This window comes from Sapajus apella, unplaced genomic scaffold (genome assembly GCF_009761245.1).
Source record: "Sapajus apella isolate SASKATOON/1434 unplaced genomic scaffold, GSC_monkey_1.0 scaffold191, whole genome shotgun sequence".
Taxonomy (NCBI): Eukaryota; Metazoa; Chordata; class Mammalia; order Primates; family Cebidae; genus Sapajus; species Sapajus apella.
The window spans coordinates 429,687-456,035 of NW_022437131.1; the positions used below are offsets into that span (position 1 = coordinate 429,687).

At 40.3% G+C, this 26,349-nt stretch overlaps 1 long non-coding RNA gene across 1 annotated transcript in view; it reads right to left on the reverse strand.

Annotated features, from left to right (window-relative positions):
- Positions 1 to 19,187, reverse strand: part of LOC116543614 — a 40,380-nt gene extending 21,193 nt beyond the window's left edge. The window contains exons 1-2 of the long non-coding RNA XR_004265634.1: positions 19,061 to 19,187; positions 6,386 to 6,564 (exon numbers count right to left, since the gene is read on the reverse strand). This is a non-coding gene — a long non-coding RNA (uncharacterized LOC116543614). The remainder of the gene's footprint in view (positions 1 to 6,385; positions 6,565 to 19,060) is intronic.
- Between the last annotated feature and the right edge of the window lie 7,162 nt (positions 19,188 to 26,349).

Below are 26,349 nucleotides of genomic sequence, written 5' to 3' on the forward strand. Positions count from 1 at the left end.
TTGTGGACAACACTGGGTGTGTCAGTAGGAGTGTGCCATGTATGGGAAAAACACAGCATCACAAGCTATAATCCTTTGCTCTGGAGGGCAACTAGTTTAAAGTTAGTAAACATGAAGTTTCAGGTGATCATAGGGTTCCTTATCCACTGTTTCTATGTGTCTTTCTGTGTTAGGAATGAGACCAACAAAGGGAAAGGACTCACTGAATGTCCTATGGTCAGTTGGTAAGTCTGGCAACAGGGATACAGGTTTGACATTTCCATCTTCTGTCTATATGAGTGATTTTATTATTTGCTCTTATGTAGTATTTTTTGTTCCTGGGGCTCATTAAGAAATTACTTTACCCATGTCACACTAGAAAGAAAATACGAGAGCAGGAAGTACGTGAAATAAAATAAATGATGAGATAGGACCAACAAACACTTCTTGCTGCTATATTTCCAGATGGTCTCTGTTTAAAATCTTCTATTTAATAGGGTATAGGTATTTTCTCTTGGAACCAACAAACTGTCTTCTAAGAATGTATCCCGAAGATTCAATTCAAAAAGACAAAAAGGCAGAAGCACAAGGTTCATTCTTGGCAGAACAAATTATAACAGCAGAAGACCCAAAAAGTGACAGATGTCCAATAAGGGACTGATTGAATAACCTAAGATACATCTACCTCCTAGAGTACAATGCAGATATAACAAGCAATGAGAACTCCCACTCTATTATGTAGTGATCTCCAAAATATATACTGTTAAGTGAACAAAGCAAAGAAAAAAATATGTTCAGCTGCTGCTGCCTAATATGGTAGGTTCTAGCTACTGATGGCTATTTCCTCCTGATATACAAAATACATTCATTCCAGCTCAGTAGCCCCCAACGTCTTAATTCATTCTAGCATCAACTCAAAAGTCCAAAGTCCAGAGTCTCGTCTAAATCAGTTATGGGTGAGACTCAAAACCCAATTCATCCTAGGGCAAATTCCTTCCTGCTGTGAGCTTGTGAATCAAAACAAGCTGTCTACTCCCAAAATACAATGGTGACACAGGCGTACGGTAAACATTTCCATTCCAAAAGGGAGACACAGGCAAAAAGAAAGGAGTAACAGGCCTCAAGCAAGTCCAAAACCCAACAGGGCCAACATTACATAGTATTTTTTTTTTTTAAGACAGAGTTTCCCTCTGTCACTTAGGCTGGAATGCAATAGCATGATCTTGGCTCACTATAACCTCTGCCTCTAGGGCTCAAGTGATCCTCCTGCCTCAGCCTCCCAAGTAACTGAGACTACAGACATGCATCACCATGCCTAGCTAATTTTTGTATGTTTTGTAGAGACAGGGTTTCACCATATTGCCCAGGCTGGTCTTGAACTCCTGAGCTCAAGTGGTCCACGCGCCTTGGCCCCCCAAAGTGCTGGGATTACAAACGTGAGCCACTGTGGAAGGCCCATTAAGTCTTAAAGCTAGAGAATCATTCTCTTTTGACTCCCTGTCCTGAATACAGGGCTCGCTGGCATGGGAACTGGGCCCTCAAAGCCTCAGGCACTCTTACTTCTATGGATTTGCTAAACTCAGTCTACTAAGCAGCTCTCACAAATTGGAGTTTCATGCCTGCAGCTTTCTGAGGCTGGAGTTGCATGCTGGTAACTACAGATCTGGGGTCTCTGAGATGGCCATGCTCCCACAGCTCACTAGGCATTGCCCTAGTAGGGGCTCTTTGTGGTAGCTCCATCCCTGTGCAAGTCTCTGCCTGGATCTCCAGACTCTGAGACATCTTTTCAAAGCTAGGAGGAGGAAGCCACGCCCTCACAGCGCTTGAGCTCTGTGTGCCTTCAGGCACCATATGGATACAACTAGGGTTTACAGCTTGTATCTTCTGAAGCTGTAGATTGAGCTACACTTGGGGCCACTTGAGCCACAGCAACTGGGGTGGCTGAGGAGCACTGTACTGAAATGTGGGAAGCAGAGACCCAAGTCTCTCTTTGCAGCAAGCCCATGGAGGGCATCCTGGGCTTGTCCCCCTATAGCTTTGCGTCTGTGATGGGAGGGGCAGCCTCAAAGATCTCTGAAATACTTTTGGGGCCTTTTTCTCATTATCTTGATAAATAGCATCTGGCTCCCTTCCATCTATGGTAACCTCTTTAGCAAATAGTTGCTTGGCCACACCCTAGTATTCTCTCCTGAACATACTTTGTATTCTACATGGTCAGGCTGTAAATTTTTCCAACTTTTTTTTTGTTCTGCTTCTCTTTTAATTATAAATTCATACTTTAAGTCACTTATTTCTTCTCACATCTCACTGTGTGTGGTTAAAAGTAGCCATGCAGCAGCCTGAATGCTTTGCTGCTTAGAGAGTTCTTCCATCAGATACCCTACTTCATCACTCTTAAGTGCTGGATTTCATAAAGCCCAAGAACATGGACAAAATTCAGCCAAGGTCTTTGCTACTTTATAACAAGGATGGCCTTTACACCAGTTTCCTACATTGTTCCTCATTTCTTTCTTTTTTTTTTTTTTTTTTAACGGAGTTTCACTCTTGTTGCCCAGGATGGAGAGCAACGGCATGATCTCAGCTGACTGCAACCTCTACCTCTGGGGTTCAAGCGATTCTCCTGCCTCAGCCTCCCAAGTAGCTGGGATTACAAGCACCCGCCACCATGCCTGGCTAATTTTTTTGTGTGTATTTTTAGTAGAGACAGGATTTCACCATGTTGGCCAGGCTGGTCTCGAACTCCTGACCTCAGGTCACCCACCTGCCTCAGCCTCCCAAAGTGTTGGGATTACAAGCGTGAGCCACCATTCCCAGCCTGTTCCTCATTTCTGTCTGAGATTTTATCAGAATGGCCTTTACTGTCCATATTTCTACCAACGTTGTGGTCACAACCCCTTGAACTACTTTAAGGCTTTAGTATCTAAGAAGATTCAGACTTTTCCTACAGCTCTCCTCTTCTAATACCTCACTGGAATTGCCATTTAGCTCCATTTATGGCAGTCTAGGCTTTTTCTAGCCTGCTGTCTTAAATTCTTCCAGCCTCTACCCATCATTACTCAGTTCCAAAGCCACTTCCACATTTTCAGGTATTTATTATAGCTACAGTCCATGTATCTGAACCAATTTTCTGTGTTAGTCCATTTTTGCTCTAACAGATTGGGTAATTTATAAAGAAATAAAATTTATTTCTCACAGTTCTGGGTCCAAAAGCATGGCTTCAGCATCTGGCAAGGGCCTTCATGCTGCACCATAGCTTGGTAGAAGAGCAAGTAAGCACATGAGACAGAAAGAGGAAATAGGGTTGAACTCATTATTTTCATCAGGAGCCCACTCTCATGATAACTCACCCACTCCCACAATAACAGCATTAATTCACTCATAAAGGTGGAGCCCTCATGAGCTAATCACTGCTTAAAGGCACCTCCTACTGTTACAACGGCTGTTACATTTCAATTGGAGGGGACATTCAAAGCATAGCACCCAGCAACCTCTTCTGTATGTGATGCCCCACCAAGGGTTAGGGACTGGTCATCGTATAATCTCCATGCCTGTTCACTCAACAACCCCTCTTGGTGATGATGATGAGGATGATGATGGTGGAATTGAAATCCTCTGCCTGGGGCCAAGAGACCTTGGTATGTGAATTGACTGGCTTTTAAGGTGGCAGACAGGCTTATTCAGAATAACAGGTGTTTCCTCTGGAACAATGATCTGGAGGGTAAGAAACTAATGTTAACAAAACTAATTATAAAGGCGATGTACTCTAAGTTGTATCTCCTTTAATCTTAACATTTATTCAAGTAACCTATTATTAAATACATAGTTTAGATCAGGTTATAGGAAATTAAGAAAGGTTGTGTAAACCAGAGAAACTACTTTGATTATTGTCTCCTCAGGAGTGGAGTCTAGAATTTTACTAAAGCTTTTCAAGTGTTCTGAAGCCTCCAAGAATCTCAATGGTCTAACCTCCCTAGACAATAACAATCAATGCTGCTCTGGTCTTTGCTTATTTTATTTATATACTGATCTGTATATTAAATTATAATATTGAAAATTTTTAAACACTGTGTATGATAAAATAAATCATTAAAGCTTATCTGAGTAGGCTAGGGTAAATATGTACAAATTATATGGAGCTAATTCTCATGATATATGAAGCATTCCCAGTAGCCAATATGGAGAGAGGGTCTGATGATGTGGTGGTAGGCACCCTCTAAGATCATCCCCAATGATCCTCATTTTTCTTGTGTATTCACTCCCTGTGTAATCTGTCCCATTGTGTGGGCTAGAGTTAGTGACTTGCTACTAAAAATTAAAATACGTGAGAAAGGATGGGATGTTACTTCTGAGATCAAGTGACAAAAAAGCTGTGTTGTGCTTGCTAGGCACATTATTATCGATGCTCTAAGGACAGCCAGCTGCCATGTTGTGAGCTATCCATGTGACAACTGATGTCCCTACCCAAGAACCATTGAGGCCCTGAGGCCTGCCAACAGCCATATAAATGAGTTTGGAATTGGAACTTCCCTTTGTTGAGCCTTGAGATGGCTATAGTCCCTACCTAAACCTTGATTGCAGCCTTGTGAGAGACTCAGAGCCAGAACCTAAACTGTGCCATAATTCCTGACCCATAGAAATGATGTGTATTAATACGTTTATTGCTTTAAGCAGCAAAATTTGGAGGTAATTTGTTATGCAAGATAGCTAATACAGATATAAACAGAGAATTCATGTAAAGAGCAATATACATGCCCAAGAAACGTTTGAAAACACATTCGCTAATGAAAACAAAATCTTGGATAGATACTGTTTTGCTGAAAAAAGGCAAGCTGCAGAGCCATATGGGTGATGGGAACTTAAAAATCCCATAGAAGGGCAGGATGCCTGACCTAAGAGAGTCATTGGGACTCACCATTCCTGAATGCTGGTGTATTTTTATTTCATGTATTTCCACAGCATTACCAGGAGGTAGAGGTAATGACCTCCATGTGATTTTATAGCTGGATAAGCAATGATGTTTGTAGGTTAAGTAGTCTGGCTGGGGAGTATTCCGCAATAAGTAGAAAGGTAAAGACCAGCACCCTATAAGTCCCCATGCACACTGTCTGACGCTGAGCTGCATATCACACCATAACCAAGTAAATCTTGCTTTCCTGCTGATCTGGGTCACTACTGAAATCTGTATCTTCACCTCTGAAGCCAGGCTGCTAGTTCTGCCTCTCTTTCTGATCAGAGAATCTTGTTGTACATCAATTTCCTGCTCTGTAAAGACAAAGGAATGTTTCTAGGTCAGTGCTTTAGAAAGTAGAGTTCCCGGGCCAGGTATGGTGGCTCATATCTTGTAATACTAGCTCTTTGGGAGGCAGAGGCAGGCAGATCACCTGAGGTCAGGAGTTCCAGACCAGCCTGATCAACATGGAGAAACCCCATCTCTACTAAAAATACAAAATTAGCTGGGTGTGGTAGTGCATACCTGTAATCCCAGATACTTGGGAGGCTGAGGCAGGAGAATCGCTTGAACCCAGAAGGCAGAGGTTGCAGTGAGCCAAGATTGTGCCATTGCACTCCAGCCTGGGTAACAAAAGTGAAACTCTGTCTAAAAAAAAAGAAAAAGGAAGAGTTCCCAAGACAACCTACATCATGAGGAATATGCACTCTCTAATAGAGGGGCGGGTGTCACACCAAGGATGAATACTTGAAGGGACAGGCTCCAGATACATACAGATTGGGGATGCATAGACTATTTAAAAGATACTGCCAAATCAGTCTGGAAAGAGGTTGTACTAAGTGAAATCCTCTCTGCCAATATGAGGCAGAGTAGATGTCCCCACATGTACACCTCACTGAAATCCTCAATGGTTTTTTTAAATACTTTGATAACACGACAGCTGGAAATTGTCTCATTGTCATCACACTTAACTGGATCCTAAGGTAATTTTTAAATAATTCCCTATTAAACAAATACTCTGTTAATCATCATTATCACCATTTTTTTAAATGCAAAAAGGGTCCAGTTACATATGCAGCCTAACACACACAATAAGCAACAAGTAGAGCCTGCAGGTTCTCCTGGGGCTACTGCTGGCATTAAGGCTCTAGGGCGCACACACGCAGGCGTGTGTGTGTGTGTGTGTGTGTGTGTATGTATGTATGTGTGTGTGTGTGTGTATGTGTGTGTGTATTTGTATGTGTTTGTGTGGTCTCTGGTGGTTGCTAATGACAGTACATTTGCCTAGAAGATTAAGAATGTCTCTCTGGGATATTGGTTGAGTTCAGGTTTAGAGTGGAGCTGGATATAAATGTTCTGGAGTCTTTTTGAATGACACAAGAGCTGGACCACAACTTACTTCTGAGCAGGCTATAATCCTGTCCCCATGTTGGAAAACCAGCCTGTCTGTAACCTTACCTGCTCAGGTCAGGGAGGATCCCTCCTGCATGTAAGATGTGGAAGTCTGCATAAATCTACTTCTGAACACTGAAGCTGGGTGCTCCCATCTTGCTGACATCAGTTGTAGAGATCTGGGAGGCTGCATCCTCTCAGCCACCTAACTCTATGGGTTCAGTCATCTGCATAAAAACACTGTGCTGGGAGATAAAAATTTGTGAATTATCAGCACATGTTTGGCACATTGTGTATTCACCCATTCAGTCATTCCTTAGTTAACAGTTAATAGGCATTAAGGCCAAACTCTACACAATCCCTTTCATTAAGTTTTAAGCTTCCCCAGAATAGAAATAAGTGAACTGTGGAAAGGAGGGTGTGGTAAATTCAGATGGCAGATCGAAGAGATGGCTCCTTCCCACTAACAGATTAATTATAGAGACTCTTATCACTGATGCCTGTAAAACATAATTCAGTGCCATGGACCCATTTCTACATCTTTAATGTCCTCTTTACATATATTCTCCCATTTACAATCAGTATTCTATGAATTATTCTCAATACTCAACTTGCATTCCTCTGCACTTCCCTACAACTCAGTCTTCATTTTTCATCTAATGGGGCTTAGTTCCCTCACTCATCCACTGAAATGAACTCTGCCAAGTCTACAGCCACCTCTTTTTCACATTTATAGATCAAGAGTGTTGAAATAAATGTTCAAATGGAGATAAATAGGTATTTTCCCAGGAGGAAAAGGTTTCCCTCCCCCAAGACAGAATTCATTTCTTGTGTCTATAGACAAGATTGTATGCAATGCTGTCAGTTTCCTAAAAGGTAGAATTGTAGAACAGCACAGTCAGATAACCAGAAGGCTGAATTGTAGACAATATGTTTTCAAATGAAGCACACATTTTACCTGACATATCTTATACTTTTGCTTCATTGACAGGGAGTTCATAAATAGATTTACTTTATGTCAGCAATAATTTTTATGGCTACTTCAATAATATTGCCTTATATTTTTGTTATTTCTTTCTCAAGGGGTACCAAGTAGGCAATGGAATAATGTGAAATTACAATGCTGTTTCAAACTTTGCCATGGTTAAATATATTGTCTAAAATCACTGTCAAATATACCACCATTAGAAAATACAGTGGTAGTGAAATATAATTGGGGTGATAGGGAATGCTTTTGCAGTTTCCTGATAGTTAAGTCAAAATTCTTTTACTGTACCACTGAAATAATGATGCTGGAATTCTTTTGGGATATGCCCATTAAGTAAAATATTTCAAGTTTTAAATAAGTATGCACAAATCCATACTGATACAAGTAAACGTTTGGCGAATTAATAAAGAAAAGCATGCAAGAAGACAAACTGTCTTTATGGAATGATTCCAAATAGTATTTGTAGCTACTAACTCTCCAAGAGGTGAAGCTTAATTCTGCTCCAACCCCTGAATGCAGGTCACACTTAGTGACTCACTTCTCAGGAACAGAGTACGTGAATTGAAAAAGTTATCATACAGTGGAAAACTTGGCAAACACTTTAACTATGTGATCAAGGTTAACATCACCAGTAAGGTCATGTTGCCATCATGTAAACCCAAATATGGTGTGATAAGAAGGGCACATCAACTCCGTGGTGTTCTTTCTCAAATTCCATACTGCTGGTCTAACCATGAGAAAAACAAAACAGATTAAGGCTGTACTCCTCAAGACTGTCAGGGTCAATAAAATATTCTGAGAGTTCCTCATATTGTCAAGCAGAGAACTACCATATAACCCAGCAACTTTACTCCCAGGTACATACTCAAGAGAAATGGAAACCTATGTCTACATAAAAACTTGCACACAAATATATGTGGTGTCATAATTCATAATGGCCAAAAACTGAAACAACTTAAGTGTTTACCAGTTGATGAGTGGATAAACAAAATTTGGTATATCAATGCAAAGGAATAAAGTATTGATACATGCTACAAAATAGATAAGCCTTAAAAACATTATGTGAAGGGAAAGAAGCCAGATGCATGATTCTATTTTTATGAGATGTCAAGAATAGGTAAATCAACAGAAACACAAAGCATATCTGTGGTTCCTGGGACTGGGGGTGAAAGCAGGGATTAATTGCGTTCAAGTATGATGGGACATTTTAGAGTGATGGAAACATCTAAAACTCAGCGATGGTGATGGTTGCATAACTTTTGTTTACTGAAAATCATCAAGTTGTATCCTTAAATGTGTAAATTTTATTGTCTATAATTATATTGCAAGAAAGCCTGGGCTTCTGTTATACCTCAGTAATGACCAAACTTTTTCATACAAAAGCCCTGATGCCATGTTTTCTATACCCATGAATGTATATAAAACTGTAGCTGTATCCTAGCCCTGCTGACTGTGTCCTAAGTAACTCCAAGCAATGACAGCTTCTCCCTGCCCTATTGCCACTACCCACCATGCTGACTCAGGCTTCACTTGTGTGAAAAATTCAGTTTACACCTGACCACTTCCACATCTTCCAACTGTGGCAGAAACTTGAGACTGAGTCCACGACAGTGCCCAGGGCCTTCACTCTAACATGACATCAGCATTGTTTTTTTTTCTTTTTTTTTTCTCCTCTTTGGACTTTCTCCTGTGACTCTACCTGAGGAATCTAAATGGCATTACCTCTCGGGGTGTCAGTATGACAATGCTTATCAAAGGACTACATAGGTGCACACCCTTTGTACCAATAATTTACCTTTTAGAAGTTTAACTTCAGGACATTGTGAAGGATGCTGATAAGCATCCGGTTATAAGGACTATCATTCTGAAAATTCCCTTCCTTTATTTCTGGGCCTGAATTTTGAAAGAAAGACCAAATGGGACACAAAATTGTGAAGGGGCAGAAGGAAGCAGAGGGAAATTCTGTGCACACAGACACAAGAAGTGACACATACACACACATGTACAACAACCAGGTTCTGTTATTACAATACTAGAATTCTTCCAAGACAGTTGGTAGGGCTGTCAGAGGACACATTTGGCTCACTAGTGTAAACAGGTACAGGAACTGTGCCCTTCAGCCACGCACAGACTCTGAAAAGATGTCTTCCACACAGTGTAAATAACAGGGAATGTCAGAACACTCTGAATAACACAGGCTTGAGAAAACTGATGTCACAGCCATAGGACGGAATTCTAGAATTCAGCAAAGCAAGTTTTAATGAAGACAATGATGAGAGGTGATTTATTGCCCATAAGATTAGCAATGATTCACATTATTTCTAATGTGTGAAGACACAAGGTCCTTACATACTGTGAGGTAAGGAATATAAGTTAGCAATAGTATTTGGAATTCATTATGTTAATATAAAATTTTACAGTTTCCAGGGTTTTGAAAGAACACTTCCAGGAACTTTTTTTTTTTTTTTTTTTTTTTTTTTTTCACAGAAATGCTTACAAAGATATTTGCATATATATGAGGAAGATATTAAGTATACTATTGTTTGTAACAGGAAAAAATGTTAAATTAACTACATTTTCATGACTAGAATACTAATTAAATGAATTTTGGGGCACCCACATGATGAACCACCTGGTTGATAAAAAAAGAAAGAGACTAATATTTGGGGGGGGCAAAGAAATTTAAAACGTTATTATAGAAATGCATTTGTATGCAAAGATGATCATAATGAGGGCAAATGTGGGTCACAAAGATCATTTAGTGGCCAAGATGCATTTTTGCTTATATAGGTCTGTAGCTAATCCAGAGGTTTGAAAGTATAAACACAGAAATAATCATTTTGTGCTTTCACATAGCACAGGAAGAGGCTACACTTTCTGTTTGGTGACCGTCAATATCCCTGTATAGTGGGAATGACCCGTTTTCTACCCACACTTCTGGAAAATTCTGTAGGGTGTGCATGGGCCACAGCATCTCCCTACCACCTTCCTGCTCAGTGAGGTTCAAGCTGCTGCAGTTCAGGCTTCTGTCATGAGGGGGCATCACTGTACCACCATTATCACACTTCTCTACAAAGTATAAGCAAGGAGCAGAAAAATACGCTATCCTCCCCTAAAACCCAGTTTATGAAACGGACTGCAGAATAATTCTAATTCTGTCTGGATAAAAAACAACCCTGACAAGTGTAAAACAAGAGTGTACAAATATACTGTGGGGCATCCATAGGATAAAACACCAGGTAGGTCTAATGTGCCTTGGCTGTTGCTGGGAGGCAGGATTGGGGGAGCACAGGACAGTAGGAAGCGACTGAGAGGATGGGGCACTGGAGTGGGGTCTGGGCAGCTGTGTCCATAATGTCCTGGAGATGGGATCAGTAGGAGGGAGTGGGAGAAGATCTGAGAAGCCTGTACGGGCTTCTCAGAAGTCTGTATGGGTGATGAACACCCTGCTCTCCAGGAGGGACCCCCCCCAGGTGCAGACACCTCAACTAACACTAATGAAGGAAAAGATAAATCACTGAATGTGCTGAAGATTTAGAATCAACAGCAAATTGGACTGCTTTAATATACAAATGGGTATTCCAAACTACTGGTATCACAGTAAAGAGAAAGTTCATAAGATTACTTACTCTGTAAAATTTACTCCTTTTCATTTAAAAAGAGTGAGGAACGTGGAGATAGCTGTAATGGCTGTTGGTGGCCAGAGTCAGGATTGCAACTCTGAGTGTAGACCAGGGGACTCAGCAGAAAGGAGGGAGGGATGAAAGTTGGGAGCTTGATTAATGGGATCAGACATGGTTTTCTGGAACTTTTCACTTACCTCCAGCTATCCCTCTGTATTCATCATTTTTTTCTGGAATATTAACAGAAGCACTTTTTGTGGGATATCTAAATCTGAGATCAGAAGCCAGTCATGGTCTGAACTGAAAATACTGCAACTGTGAGCTGTATTTGAGGTAGTAAAGCTAGACTATTTAGAAACATATATATATACACACACACACACAGAGTCTATTCTTTTTTTTTTTTTTTTTTTTTTTGAGATGGAGTCTCACTCTGTCGCCCAGACTGGAGTGCAGTGGTGTGATCTCGGCTCACTGTAATCTCCGCCTCCCAGGTTCAAGTGATTCTTCTGCCTCAGCCTCCCAAGTAGCTGGGACCAGGGACCACAGGCACACACCACCCTGCCTGGCCAATCCTTCTGTATTATTATTATTTTAGTAGAGACAGGGTTTCACCATGTTGGCCAGGCTGGTCTCAAACTTCCAACCTCGTGATCCGTCCAACTTGGCCTTCCAAAGCGCTGGGATTACAGGCATGAGCCATTGCGCCCAGCTAGTCCATTCATTTTTAAAATCTGCTTTGCTTCCCCATAAAATTGACTACAATCAATGATTTTCCAAAGTAAAAAGAAATATGGAATATATGTGCAGATTACTTTTGTCAATCTTATCACAAGTATTCTCTGTTTTCAATTTTTATTAAAATACTTTTTCCCCCTGAATACAAAATTTCAAACACTATACAAAGCACTTCAGTACATTTAAATTATCCTGCATCTCTCTTACCCTCCTCCTATCCCCTGACCCCAAGGGGTCTGTTGTCCCTTAGGATAATGCATACTCTTCAGATACATTCCTGTTGATGAGGTGCACACAAACATGTTCACCCCCCAACACACATCACAGTCTTCTCCAAAAGTGCAATCACAGTTCTCACCTTCTTTGGCAACCTATCTTTTCCACTTAATATATCCCTACCTCCCCTACTCCCCCTTCCCCTTTTCCTCCCCTCCGCTCCTTCCCCTCTCCTCCTCCTCCTCCTTCTCTCTCTCCTCTTTCCTCTTCAAAGTTAAAGCTCTAAAAATAGTTTTCTGCATTCCTTGTTAACATTCTTTACTCCCCAGTAACCCCCTATGCCACTGCACTATGACTTCTGTTGCCAGGATTGTAATGAATGTGATCTTACCAAGGTCACAATTCACCTTTTCATTACTAGGGCCAGTTTTTGTATACATCTATTAACATACTAAGTATTACTTTAAATGCATTCCTAAAACATGCATGCTTGTGCAGACTGTTTCTTTCACCTAACCACAAATCTGTGAGTTTCCAGGCTCTGAAGCAGGACATCCCAGACACAAATCCAAGCTGCCCCACTCCCTAACTGTGTAGTCTTAGGCAAAGTCCTTATTCTCTATGCCACTCAGTTTCTCATCCATAAAATGGGAATTAGCAAGCGTATCTCTTTCTCTGAACATTACTATTACCTTTATTTATTTTTCTAATTGATATATAATAGAGCTTCATATTTTGGGGGGGTATATGTGAAAATTTAACACATTCATATATTTGTAAAGATCATATCAGTGATCAGGCACAGTGGCTCATGCAGCAAGCCTGTAATCCCAGCACTTTGGGAGGCCGAGGTGGGCAGATCACAAGGTCAGGAGGTCAAGACCAGTCTGGCCAACATGTAATCCCAGCTTCTCAGGAGGCTGAGGCAGGAGAGTTGCGTGAACCTGTGAGGTCGAGGTTGCAGTAAGCCGAGATCGCACCATTGCACTCCAGCCTGGGCAACAGTGCAAGACTCCATCTCGAAAAAAAAAAAAATCATATCAGTATAACTGAAATATCCATCACCTTAACTATTTGTGTTTTCTTTATGCTAGAAACATCTAAATTTTTTTTTTTTTAATTTTACTTTAGGTTCTGGGGTACATGTGCAGATCATGCAGGGTTGTTGCATGGGTGCATACATAACCAGGTGGTTTGCTGCCTCTCTTGCCCCTTTGACTGTATCTGGCATTTCTCCCCATTTTATCCCTCCCCACCCGCCGCTGACCCTCCTCTATCCCCCACCAACTGCCCCCAGTGTGTGTTGCTCCTCTCCCTGAGTCCATGTGTTCTCATTGTTCAACACCCACCTATGAGTGAGAACATGCAGTGTTTGGTTTTCTGTTCTTGTGTCAGTTTGCTGAGAATCATGGTTTCCAGATTCATCCATGTCCCTACAAAGGACACAAACTCATCGTTTTTTATGGCTGTGTAGTATTCCATGGTGTGTAAGTGCCAGATTTTCTTTGTCCAGTCTATCATTGATGGGCGTTTGGGTTGGTTCCAGGTCTTTGCTATTGTACACAGGGCTGCAATGAACATACATGTGCATGTGTCTTTATAGTAGAACAATTTACAGTTCTTTGGGTATATACCCAGTAATGGGATTTCTGGATCAAATGGAATTTCTATTTCTAGATCCTTGAGGAAGCGCCACACCATCTTTCACAATGGTTGAACTGATTTACACTCCTACAAACTGTGTAAGAGTGTTCCTATTTCTCCACATCCTCTCCAGCATCTGTTGTCTCTAGATTTTTTAATGATTGCCATTCTAACTAGCATGAGATAGTATCTCAATGTGGTTTTGATTTGCATTTCTCTAATGACCAGTGATGATAAGTATTTTTTCATGTTTGTTGGCCTCATATATGTCTTCTTTTGAAAAGTGTCTGTTCATATCATTCACCCACTTTTGGATGGGGTTTTTTTTTCTTGTATATCTGTTTTAGTTCTTTGTAGATTCTGGATATTAGCCCTTTGTCAGATGGGTAGACAGCAAATTCTTTTTCCCATTTTGTTGGTTATTGGTTTGCTCTAATGATGGTTTCTATTGCTGTACAGAAGCCCTGAATTTTAATTAGATCCCATTTGTCTACCTTGGCTTTTGTGGCCAATGCTTTTGGTGTTTTAGTCATGAAGTCCTTGCCTATGTCTATGTCCTGGATGGTTTTGCCTATGGTTTCTTCTAGGGTTTTTATGGTGTTAGGTTTTATGTGTAAATCTTTAATCCATCTGGAGTTAATTTTAGTGTAAAGTGACAGGAAGGGGTCCAGTTTCTGCTTTCTGCACATGGCTAGCCAGTTTTCCCAACACCATTTATTAAACATTGAGTTCTTTCCCCATTGCTTCTTTTTGTCAGGTTTGTGAAAGATCAGATGGTTGTAGATGTGTGGCATTGCTTCTGAGGCCTCTGTTCTGTTCCATTGGTCTCTGTCTCTGTTTTGGTACCAGTACCATGCTGTTTTGATTATTGTAGCCTTGTGGTATAGTTTGAAGTCTGGCAGTGTGATGCCTCCAACTTTGTTCTTTTTGCTTAGGATTGTCTTGTCTATGCGGGCTCTCTTGTGATTCCATATGAAGTTTAAAGTGTTTTTTTCCAGTTCGGTGAAGAAGGTCATTGGCAGCTTGATGGGGATAGTATTGAATCTGTAAATTACTTTGGGCAGTATGGCCATTTTCATGATATTGATTCTTCCTAACCATGAGCATGGAATGTTTTTCCATCTGTTTGTGTCCTCTCTTATTTCGTTGAGCAGTGGTTTGTAGTTCTCCTTGAAGAGGTCCTTTACATCCTTTGTTAGTTGTATCCCTAGGTATTTTATTCTCTTTGTAGTGATTTCGAATGGGAGTTCACTCTTGAATTGGCTCTCTGTTTGACTATTACTGATGTATAGGAATGTTAGTGATTTCTGCACATTGATTTTGTATCCTGAGACTTTGCTGAAGTTGCTTATTAGTTTCAGGAGATTTTGGCCTGAGACAATGGGGTCTTCTAAATATACAATCATGTCGTCTGCAAATATAAACAGTTTGACTTTCTTCTTTCCTAATTGAATACCCTTTATTTCTTTTTCTTGCCTGATTGCTCTGGCTAGAACTTCCAATGTTATATTGAATAGGAGTGGTAAGAGAGGGCATCCTTGTCTAGTGCCTGCTTTCAAAGGGAATTCTTCCAGCTTTTGCCCATTCAGTATCATATTGGCTGTAGGTTTGTCATAAATAGCTTTTATTATTTTATGATATGTTCCATCAATACCTAGTTTATTGAGAGTTTTTAGCATGAAGGGCTGCTGAATTTTGTTGAAGGCCTTCTCTGCATCTACTGAGATAATCATGCGGTTTTGCCTTTGATTCTGTTTATGTGATGGATTACGTTTATGGACTTGCGTATGTTGAACCAGCCTTGCATCCCCAGGATTAAGCGAACTTGATCGTGATGGATAAGCTTTTTGATGTGCTGTTGCAATTGGCTTGCCAGTATTTTATTGAAGATGTTTGCATCAATGTTATCATGGATATTGGCCTGAAGTTTTCTTTTTTAGTTGAGTCTCTGCCTCGTTTTGGTATCAGGATTATGTTGGTCTCATAAAATGAGTTAGGGAGGATTCCCTTCTTTTCTATTGTTTGATATAGTTTCAGAAGAAATGGAACCAGCTCCTCTTTGTACGTCTGGTAGAATTCTGCTGTGAACCTGTTTGGACCTGGACTTGTTTTGGTTGGTAGGCTATTGATTGCTGCCTCGATTTCAGCCCTTGTTATTGGTCTATTCAGGTTTTCAACTTCTTCCTGGTTTAGTCTTGGTAGAGTACAAGCGTCCAGGAATTTTTCCATTTCTTACTGGTTTACTGGTTTATGTGCATAGAGCTGTTTGTAGTAATCTCTGATGGTAGTTTGTATTTCTGTGGGATCAGTGGTGATATCCCCTTTATCTTTTTTTATTGCATCTATTTGATTCTTCTCTCTTTTCTTTCTTCTTAGTCTGGCTAGTGGTCTGTCTATTTTCTTGATCTTTTCAAAAAACCAGCTCCTGGATTTATTGATTTTTTTGAAGGGTTTTTTTTTTGTGTCTCTATCTCCTTCAGTTCATCTCTGATCTTAGTTATTTCTTGTCTTCTGCTAGCTTTTGAGTTTTTTTGATCTTCCTCCTCTAGCTCTTTCAATTTTGATGATAGGGTGTCAATTTTAGATCTTTCTTTGTTTCTCATGTGGACATTTATTGCTATAAATTTCCCTCTCGACACTGCTTTAAAGGTGTCCCAGAGATTCTGGTAAGTTGTGTCTTCATTCTGACTGGTTTTGAAGAACATCTTTATTTCTGCCTTCATTTCATTGTTTATCTAGTTGACACTCAGAAGCAAGTTTTTCAGTTTCCAAGTGGTTGTGTGGACTTTAGTGTGTTTCTTAATCCTGAGTTCTAATCTGATTGCACTGTGGTCTGATAGACTGTTATGATTTCCATTCTTTTGCATTTGCTGAGGAGTAATTTGCTTCCAATTATGTGGTCAATTTTAGAGTAAATGTGATGTGGTGTGGAGAAAAATGTATATTCTGTGGATTTGGGATGGAGTGTACTGTATATGTCTATTAGGTCTGCTTGGTCCAGCTTTGCATTCAAGTCCTGGATGTCCTTGTTAATTTTCTGTCTCGTTGATCTGTCTAATTTTGACAGTGGAGTGTTGAAGTCTCCCACTATTATCTTGTGGGAGTCTAAATCTTGTTTTAAGTCATTAAGAACTTGCTTTATGTATCTGAGTGCTCCTGTATTGGGTGTGCATATATTTAGGATAATTACCTCTTCTTGTTGGATTGATCCTTTTACCTTTATGTAATGCCCTTCTTTGTCTCTTTTGATCTTTGTTGGTTTGAAGTCCATTTTATCAGAGACTGGGATTGCAACCCCTGCTTTTTTGTGTTCTCCATTTGCCTGGTAAATCTTCTTCCATCCCTTGATTTTGAGTCTATGTGTGTCTTTGTATGTGAGATAGGTTTCCTGAATACAGCACACCAATGGGTCTTGACTTTTTGTCCAGTTTGCCAGTCTGTGTCTTTTGATTGGGGCGTTTAGGCCATTTACATTCAATGTTAATATTGTTACCTGTTAATTTGATCCAGCCATTTGGTTACTGGCTGGTTTTCTTGCCCATTAGTTGACTCATTTTCTTCACTGCATTTTTGGTCTTTGCCATTTGGTGTGCTTTTGCCGTGGCTGGTACTTGTTCCTTTTCCTGCTTAGTGTTTTTTTCAGGAGCTCTTGTAGGGCAGGTCTGGTGGTGACGAAATCTCTCAGTAATTGCTTGTCCATAAAGGATTTTATTTCCCCTTCACTTATGAAGGTTAGTTTGGCTGGATATGAGATTCTGGATTGAAAGTTCTTTTCTTTAAGGATGTTGAATATTGGCCCTCACTCTCTTCTGGCTTGTAGGATTTCTGCCGAGAGATCCGCTGTGAGTCTGATTGGCTTCCCTGGGTGACCTGACCTTTCTCTCTGTCTGCCCTTAGCATCTTTTCCTTCATTTCAACCCTGGTGAATCTGACCATTATGTGCCTTGGGGTTGATTTTCTTGAGGAATATCTTTGTGGAGTTATCTGTATTTCTTGGATTTGAATGTTGGACTGCCTTGCTAGGCTTGGGAAGTTCTTATACAACCTGCATTTTTAAAAATCTCTAATTTTCACTACAACCAACCTTGGATGACCTAAATTTTAATTAACTTAAGAATGTCTCAAAAGCACTTGGAATGACTGATCTCACAAAATAGCACTATCATTTTTCCACGTGGCTGTACAAAAAGCAGAAGGGTCATACTTTATTCTGCCTTATCCCTACATACTTCACACACACAGAGATACTGCAGGTCTTACCTTCCCTACCTCAAAACACATCCTGTCAAGGTCCATTTCTTTCTCTGCACATGGCTGAAGCACTGATACCATCAGCTTGCTCCTCCCTAGACTTCTGCAATATTTTCCAATGGTTATTGCCACACACTATCTTCTCCCTCTCCAGTCCATTCTTTGCACAGTGACCAGAGTCACTTTCTGAAAATATGAGTCAGATGATTTTGTTCTCATTCTCTAACCCCACACACTCACAATACAATCCAAATGCCTTACAATGGCTTAAACAATATGGCCCCTATCTGCCCTTTCAACCTCATCTCACCAGTCTGTGCATTGTCTGCCAGGCTCTAGGCACTTGAGCTTTTCTCTGCTCTTGGAACACATGGCGCCCATCCACATTGTAGACACACTGGCAGAAAGTCAGTCTGTGCCTAGCTTCTTTTTGTCATCCAGGACTCCGCTCAAATGCCACTTCCTGAAAAGGTGCTTCACTTACAACCTCATCTATAATTATTTTTATCTTGGTCATTTTCTACTCAACATGTGTTTAAAACACAAATCCCCATATGAAGTTACCCTGCTCATTGATTTGTTTACCTGCTTATTACCAGTTTTCTCAAACTAGAATGATATGTCCGGGGACCATGTTTGTCTTGTTCTCTGTGCCGTTTCCCCAGTGCTTAGATTAATGCTTCACACATAAATCACTGAATCAAAATTACTGAATTGAAGGAACTGTTAACAATTTTACACAACAGAAATGACACAGATATAAAAGCTGAGTAGAAGGAGCAGCCAATGATGAAATTAGACATGAAAGGAAACAAACTTTTCATGGACCTTGTTGCAAATCCACAGCAGTGCTTTTCAAACATGGATGAATGCCACAACCAGTTGGAACAATTTCTCAAAATATAGATACCTCCTACCATACCTCCCTGTTTTTCATTCAGCTAATTTTTGGTAGACCCAAATATCTACTATTTTAACAGGCAATCTGTGATGATTTTGATGAAGTAGTCCATGGACCACACTTGGTAAAATTCTGATGAAAACAGCTCACATTACTGTGCCATTAATTTAATGCCCACCATGGAGAACTCTGGGACATCTGGATTATCTCTGTTAAGGTAATTACTCAAAAGTGACTGGTCCTTCCTTCCCACCTAAGATCACAGATTGCTTTCCCATATGAGATCACAGTTAATCTCCAGAGTATTCTTGCGTGGTCAGGAAGATTGGGAATTATTATCCTGATGTATAGATGAAGCTGATGGAAGGGAAATGACTTACTTAATATGTCCCAATGATGAGACCTTCACCCTTACTCCAATAGCCTGTCTAGCATAGTCCACATCACATTTTTTCTCTGTTAGCTCCAGGTTCTAGGGTACAGAGTCTACCCTTTCTCTGATGTTACACCAGAAGGGAAATAAGAAAGCACATGGGCATCATTACTTCCTTTCTACAGATGAGGATATATATAGAGGAAAGTACACACTCAAGGAATTTTAGGGAGGTGTTTGGACACTGAAGCCACCTTTAAGGTCTTTCCACTGGCCAATTCTGGGACAATTTGAGCCTCAAAATATATAATAATAATAGTGCAGGGTAATCCTTTGGGAAAAATGAGAATCTCTGAGTCACACTGATACATACATACATACACAAATAAATAAGAAGAGAAAACTCTGCCATGTTCTAAACGCCAACTCATAATTTTGAAAGGAATATCAGAAATGTAAAAACAACACTTCACAACTATCATAGAAATAAGTGACTCAGGCAAAAATCATAAATGGATGCTCTATACTAAATCCCCATGAGTCACTGAGTCACCATGGTAACCAGGCTAGCCAAGGAACACTGGGAAAAAACAAACAACCCCTTATATCTTGTTACTAACATGTGCTAGGAAATGAATATGGCTGATATAATACATAATAATTAGTCTCAACACCTCATAATACACATTTCTGGCAGCTTTAGCAACACACAAATTGATACATTCACAAATATTCATATATATGCATGCCCTCTCCCCAATGCTCTTCCACCATCCAAGATCCCAGGAATTTTTTAAGGTGGGTTTACTGGGGACAAAAAAGTACAACCTCACGTTGTAACATATTCAAATATAGCATAAACATAAAGTTGAACGCTACTAACCCATATTATTTTAGTATTTGACTTTTGTGGAGATTACCTGTAGAACTGTCAGTGGTACATTTTTATCCCTAGTTTCAGGGTATTGCCAATGATTTCTAAAAGCTGATACAGAAATACATGTACATGGACATTAAGCATCAAATACCTTTTCCATCCTAGAGTAGCCTGTGCTTTTTGCCAAGATTCTTCAATAGCTATTATTAAAAATCTGGTTGCTGATGGTTCAGTGAAAATATAATAATTAAGAATTCTATTTAAGAAATAATGCCATTGACAGTGGCATCAATAAGTATGAAATATTTATGAATTACCTGTTCATAGATGTGGAACACTTGTAAATTGAATACTATAAAACATTGCTGAGAGAATTAAGGAAGACCCAAAGAAGTAGGGGGCATACTGTGTTCATGAGTCAGAAGACTCAGTATTGTTAAGATGTTTATTCCCCCACAAACTAATATACAGATTCAGTGCAATCCAAATAAATATTCTACACATTTTTCAAAGAAACTGGCAAGTGGGTGTTAAAATCATATACAAATACAAAGCACCTAAACTGTAAAAAACAACTGTAAAAAGGAACAAAAGTATAGGACAAACACTACCTAATTTCAAAACTCATTATAAACCTACAGTAATCAAGACAGTGTGCTATTGGCATTGAAGGGGAAAAGCAGATCAAAAGGACAGAATAAGGAATCCAGAAAAAAACCCATGCACAAATGGACAACTGATTTTTTTTTCCATTTATTTTACTGCATTTTAGGTTTTGGTGTACATGTGAAGAACATGCAAGATTGTTGCATAGGTACACACGTGGCAGTGTGATTTGCTGCCTTCCTCCCCATCACCTACATCTGGCATTTCTCCCCTTGCTATCTCTCCCCAGCTCCCCACCCCCCACCGTCCCTCCCCTATTTCCCCCCAACTGACCCCAGTGTGTAGTGCTCCCCTCCCTGTGTCCATGTGTTCTCATTGTTCAACACCCGCCTATGAGTGAGAACATGCGGTGTTTGATCTTCTGCTCTTCTGTCAGCTTGCTGAGAATGATTTAAAGACTATTCAGTGGAGAAAAAAAATAGTCTTTCAAACAAATGGTTCTGTAATAAGTAGATATCCATATACATACAAATAAACTGTAATCCATATAACACAACATATACAAAATCAACACAAACTGAATTTGAGACCTAACTATAAAATCCAAATGCATAAACCCCTACAAGAAAAGACAGGAGTAAATCTTTGTGACTGAATAGGTAAACCTTTCTTAGATATGACATCAATAAAAACATCTTAACCCTTTAGCAAATTTATCAGGATACTTGGTACTGTGAGGTTGATCTCTGTTCTTCCTGTGTTTACCCTTTCTGCAGGAGGAAGCCAGCCTTTGTGCCCTTTCCCCTTGTCTGAATGGAGGTTTATGGCAGGGCAAAAAGCAGAAGCCAAGGCCCCTCACCTGCCTGTGCCTTTGAAGACACAGAAAGGAGAGAGGCAGGAGACTTCTTCCAGGCAGGGATGAGATTGGATGTCTACAGGTCCCTCCAGGAGTAGAGACCTGAGCACTCTTCCATATCAGTGCTTGAAGTAGCTCCACGGATGGTCTACTGTGGTGAGGAGTACATGTTTTGTAGCATCTTGTCATGGTAGATTTTCTAGTTTGAACCAAGAGATAGAAGAACATGAGCATGGCTCCATATCAATGCTTGAGGTGGATCCAGCTATGAGACAGATTTCCCTGTTTGGATGGAGGAATGGATGAAGCAGGGTCAGGGGGGCTGAAGGCAACAAGCCAGCTAGGAAAATGCTCAGTCTGAAACAGCTGGGACACATAAGTGGTGATGGCTATGGCCTCTTCAGGCTGTATCTGGATGTTAAGTTGCCATAGAAACATTGCTTTGCCAAAGAGCATGAACATTAAAAGCTAGCTTGATTAAACTTTAAAATCTGTTATATGAATGTGTTCCAACAAAATACAAGATGAAAGTGCATGTTTTACTAGATCTGTGCAAATAATGTATTTCACAACATTATTAATATTTGCTAAAGTGATATACTTTTGTTGGAATTTTAGATTACTTTTCACTTTTCCCTATCTTGTTTCTTTATGAATGGCATATGCCTTAGTTCGTTTGCACTGCTGTAACAAAATACCTGAGACTAGGTAATTTATAATAAACAGAAATGCACTGGGTCACAGTTTTGGGGGCCAGGGAGTTCAAGATCAAGATGCCAGCATCTTGTGAGAGGTTTCTTGCTGTGTCATCACATGGTGGAAGGCAAGAGGGCGAGAGAGTGAAAGGGGGCCAAACTTGCCTTTGTATAATAACAAACATACCCCTGTGATAACGGCATTAATCTACATGAAGGCAGAGCCCCCCGCCCCCACTTTTTTTTTTTTATTAAGAGGCAGGGCCTAACTCTTTAAAAATCACCTCTCCTTTTTTTTTTTTTTTTTTAATTTTAAGAGACAGGGCCCCACTCTCTCACCCTGGCTGCAATCATAGTTCACTGTATCCTCAAATTGGAGGACAGTTCGCTGTATTCTCAAATCTCAAGTGATTCTCTCTTAGCCTCCCAAGCAGAAGGGACTATAGGCACACAGCACCATGCCTAGCTAATTAATCACCCAATATCAGAAGCATTTGAATGTAAATATAACCTGCAGAAATACTCACTGGAGCATTTCATATTTTGAATTTTTTGATTTGGGATGCTCAACTGGTCAGTATAATGCAAATATTTAAAAATCTGAAAGCTAAAACACTTCTAATCCCAAGCATTTTGAATAAGTTATACTCAACCTATACCGTAATAATGGCAATCAAATTTCAACACAAGTTTTGGTGGGGACAAACATTTAAACATAGCATCTCATCAATGGCCCCTCAATACTCATGTCCTTTTCACATACAAAATGCATTCATTCCGTTCCAATAGCCCTATAAGTCTTCACTCATTCCAACATCAACTCAAAAGGCCTAAATCCAGAGTCTTATCTGACTCAAATAACTGAAGGCATGATTCATCCTGAAGCAAATTCCTCTCCAGCTGTGAGCCTGTGAAATCCAAACAAGTTATATGTTTTAAAACATAATGGTGGGACAGGCAATGGGTAGACACTCCCTTTCCAAAAAGCAGAAATAGACAAGAAAAGAGGGTCCCATCCCAAGTAAGTCCAAAATTCAACAGGGTGAACAACATTAAATTTTAATGCTCCAGAATAAGCTTCCTTAACATCATGTCTTACCTCCTGGATACACTGAGGTGAAATTGGGCCTCCAAGGCCTTAGGCAGTCCTGCCCCTATGGCTTTTCTGGGCTTAGCCCATAAAGCAGTTCTCATAGGTTGGAGTCTCATGGCTGTAGCTCTCTTAGGCTGGTGTTGCACACTAGTAGCCCTACAGTTCTAGGGTCTCTTGGGCAGTCCACTCCCAGAATTCTACTAGACATTGTTTGAGTGGGGACTCTCTGCAGTGGCTCTGACTCAACAGTTCTGACTGGAGACAGCCCTGACTAAGGCAATGCCCAACAGAACTTCTGTATCAAAGCTGGGTTTCCTCTGGGCATTGCCCTAGTGAGGGCTCTCTGATTTTACTCCCCCTCTGCAACAAGTCTTCAGTGATCCACCTGCCTTGGCCTCCCAAAGTGTTGGGATTACAGGCACAAGCTACTGTGCCTGGCTCCCTTTTAATTACAAATTCCATCTTTAAATCATTTTTCTCTAGCATTTTACTATATGCAGTTGAAGGAAGACATACAACATATTGAATGCTTTTTTGTTTAGATGTTTCTTTTGCTGGATTTCTTAGCTCATTGCTCTTCAACTATGCCTTCCACAAAGCCACAGAAACAATTCAGCCAAGCTCCTGGCTGCTTTATAATGAAGACGGCCGGCCTTTCCTCCAGTTTATAATACTTTGTTCCTCATTTCTGTGTGAGATCTCATCAGAATGGCCTTTATTGTCCATATTTCTACGAACATTCTGATCATTACTAAAGAGTCAAAGATCTTACCAAAATATTTGTCAGGGGGGAAAATGAGGAGAGCAAAATCACCAGGTGGCCATCGAGTAGGCCCTGGAGACAAGAACTCCTTATCTGAGGAATTTAGATGTGTAATGAAGTAAGCCAAGAACACCTGGTGACCATCAAACAGGCCCTCCTGAGGCAAAGTTCCTTATCTGAGGAATTTAGAAGTTATTAAGCTTCCCTAGTGCCTAAAGGTTCCAGGTCTCTTTCAAAACTTTTATAAGTAACTAGAATTTCTATACAACTCTGGAATGCATGCATGCCAAAACTCACTGCAACACTTGCTGACATTAAGGCACCAAAATGTCTACAAATGTAATCGCTTATCATGACCTACATGGCTAATATGGTCCAAATAAAATTTAAGCTCCCACTTTAAGGTCCGTAAACACTGCATTCTTCTGAAACTTTCTTTCTTTCTAATAACTTTCCTTGTTCAAACCTATACTGTTGTCGGTAATTCTTACCAACCTGCTAGTAGACCACTTTCTGATGCTGGGGCTCTGACACCTCACCCAGAAATTACCACTTACGTTATCTCTAAGAAGCTTCAGTCTTTCCCTACAGTTTTCTTTGAGCCCTCACCTGCATTTCTCCATTTATGGAAATTTAGGCTATTCTAGCTTGATCCTCCAAAATTTTCCAGCCGTGGATTATCCACTTCCAAAGCTGCATTTACATTTTCAGATATTTTTTATTGTAACAGCCAGGCTTCTCGACACCAATTTTCTGTCTTACTCTCTTTTTGCTGCTATAAGACAATACCTGAGACTGGGTAATTTATAATTAACAGAATTTTATTGGCTCACAGTTCTGAAGGATGAGAAATCAAAGATTGAGGGACCAGCATCTGGTGAAGGCCTTCTTGGTGTGTCATCACAGGGCAGAAGGCAAGAGGCAAAAGGGAGCTGAATGCACCCTTTTATAACAGATTCACTCCTACAATAATGAACCACCTTCTGTAACAATGACAATCCATTCATGAAGGTAGAGCCTTCACAGACCAAACACTTCTCAAAGTCCTATAAACCACAAGTAAAATTCTAAGATCCCCAATGGATTGACAGGCTTCCCCTCTTGGCCAAAGGCATTCCAAAGTAAATCTGAAAATCTAGTTCAGGCTATGGTGGGAATGGGTGGTCAGACATGCCTCAATGTATTCTTCTGTCTTTGGGATTCAGGCATAACTAACCAGCATTAACATTAAGAGAGATCTTAAGACTGACAAACAAGACTTTTTATAGCAATAAGACACCAAATTTCAAATTGACTCTAGTATAGCATCACAAGATAGCAGGCCCCAAAAGAAATCAAAGCATTTTATCCCAAAACATATTTCCTTGACATATTTTGAAATGCCCCTGCAAAGCTGTCTCTTCTGGGGAAAATCTAAATTCTGTAAAGAATTCTCTTTCCTTTCCAGGTCTTTCCTCTGATCCAGGAGAGAATTAACTAAGAGTCTGGCACCTTTTTAGGTCTGACAAGAGCTCCGAAGCCTCTCCTTGGAGGCTGCATCTTCATGATAAAACCTTGGTCTCCACAACTCCTTGTCCTAACCCAGACATTCATATTGATTCCAGGTCTTTAGATAACTCTTTCAACCAATTGCCAATCAGAAAATCTTTAAAACCACTTCTGACGTGGAAGCCTCCTCCCCAGCTTCCAGTTTCCTGCCTTCCCTGACCAAACCAATGTACATTTTATAAGTATTGATTGATAACTTATGTCTCCCTAAAATGTATAAAATCAAGCTGTATGGGAGGCTGAGGCAGGTGGATCACCTGAGGTCAGGAGTTCGAGACTAGCCCAGCAACATGGCAAAACTTAGTCTCTACTAAAAATACAAAAATTAGCCAGGTGTAGCAGCATGCACCTGTAGTCCCAGGTACTCAGGAGGCTGAGACAGGAGAATCACTTGAACCTAGGAGGTGGAGGATGCAGTGAGCTGAGATCATGTCGCTGCCTGGGCAACGGAGCAAGACTCTGTCTCAAAAAACAAAAACAAAAACAAAAACCCAAGCTGTAGCCTGACCGTTTGGGTACATTTTCCCAGAATATCCTGTGGCTGTATTATATGCCATCGGTCACTCATACTTGGCTCAGGATAAATCTCTTCAAATATTGTACCAAGTTTGACTTTTTTTCATTGACAATCCCACTGAGACAGAGTAGTAGGGATGGGACTTGCCTCTTTAAGCCAAAAAATATCTGAGACAAGTCTCAATCAAATTAGAAAGTTTATTTTGCCAAGGTTTGTCGGAGTCACCACCTGCAGATATCTGTCCTGCAGACCCTGACTCAGCAAGGGATGAATAAAGTACACACAGATATTATGCTTTGCCAGTTCAGCTGAGGGTCTGTGGCTGTTTACAGACTCCCTGG